Source organism: Myotis lucifugus, unplaced genomic scaffold (assembly GCF_000147115.1).
Source record: "Myotis lucifugus unplaced genomic scaffold, Myoluc2.0 scaffold_702, whole genome shotgun sequence".
Taxonomy (NCBI): Eukaryota; Metazoa; Chordata; class Mammalia; order Chiroptera; family Vespertilionidae; genus Myotis; species Myotis lucifugus.
The window spans coordinates 146,979-148,726 of NW_005871750.1; positions in this window are offsets into that span (position 1 = coordinate 146,979).

The following is a 1,748-nucleotide window of genomic DNA, read 5'->3' on the forward strand; positions in this document are numbered from 1 at the left end:
CCACTGTCCTAGAAGGTCTGCCTAAGGGGGCACAAGTGGCCAAGCAAGACCTGGAGCTCCCTTGGGTTCATGGCAGGCTCCGGGTGGATGAGTTTCCGTTCAGTGGGTTTTTCTAGGCTTCTAGTAGAAACCAGGCCAAGGACTGATTGAAAAGTGGGTGGTGGGGGGAATTCCAGAAAGGAGACTTTGAGAGCTTAGCCTAGATCAGTGATGGCGAACCTTTTGAGCTCGGCGTGTCAGCATTTTGAAAAACCCTAACTTAACTCTGGTGCCGTGTCATATATAGAAATTTTTTGATATTTGCAACCATAGTAAAACAAAGATTTATATTTTTGATATTTATTTTATATATTTAAATGCCATTTAACGAAGAAAAATCAACCAAAAAAAATGAGTTTGCGTGTCACCTCTGACACGTGTGTCATAGGTTCGCCATCACTGGCCTAGATGACAGGGGGCACCTGAATGGGGAGGCTTCGTCCCCCAAGTGACCGGCCAGGAGTGCCCCGCTCTGAGGCTTGGTCATGGCAGAGGCAGGCGGAGTGACTGCTGAGGTTCTTCCTGCTCAGCCAGGGGACTGTGATTACCGAGATCTGGCAGCCGCGTGTCTTACGTCCAGGCCACCACTCTGGCCTCCGAAGCGGCCTGTGAACCCCACTCTCCCTCTTGGAAGCCAAGGAGAGCCGGCCCTCTTGGCACCCTGGGCTGAAGGCGATCTGTCCCTCTTTTGTTTCTCTGAAACCATTAGAAGGGCCTCTGGGTTGGGAGCCTGGGTTGCTAAGAGCTTTCTGCTGGCCAGACCTTATCACAGGCTTGAGAAGTCTCTAGGCAAAGTTTTCCCTGGAACTCTGACTTGGAGGGAGGGAGGGAGAGAGGCAGGGAGGCAGGGAAAGAAGGTGGAGGATGGAGGGTGGAGGGTGGAGGGAAGGAGGGAGGGTGGTGGAGGGGGCGGGGAGGTGCTCAGGAGCCACAACAAAGCCACCATCCCAGGCCCCTGGAGAACCAGTGCAGGAACTGGCTGTGGGAGCTGCAAGCTCTGCAGCTTTTGCTTTGGAAAAGCAGCAGGAACAATGCAGCGAGTTCTGAGTTGCACACCAAGCATGACACATTCTTTATCTCATGGAACCCCACAATGCTTCTGGTATCCCCACTTTACAGAGGGGGGAACTGAACCTCAGAGAGGGTGGCCCTTGCTCTGGCTCACACCATAGGGAAGGGGGGTCTGGGACCTGCCCCTGGCGTGTCTGGTTGCAGCCCGCTGGCCTGGCAGTGGACGACTGAGCAAGCTGTGTGCTTGCTGTTTCCAGAATGCCCTCCCAGCCCCCGTGCTAGAGCCCCCGTGCAGAATTCAGTTCCTTTGGGCTTTTTAGTTGTTATTAAAATGTAAATTAGCCTGGGAGAGGTAATGCCTTCAGTGGGTGGCATTGACTGATAGATGGCAGGACCCTAAGTAAGGAGAGAAGGAGAGGTCCCTGAGGGGGACGTGAGGCCAGAGGGGACCGCTGGCTCCAGGAGCAGGTTTTGCCAGGAAATGGGAGTGGAGAAGATGGCCATTATTCTGTGTACCTCTCCACCCTGGCTGTCCTGCTCCCTGACCACTGACCACCCTCCACACCCCTCACCTCTAATCAAATTAACGAATCCCCCAGATTCATTAAAAAATCATTTGCTGAGCATTTGTGTGCCAGGCCCAAAGCATGAGGCACGGAGCAGGCAGGGATGAACCCGTGTCCCTTCCTTCGGGGGGA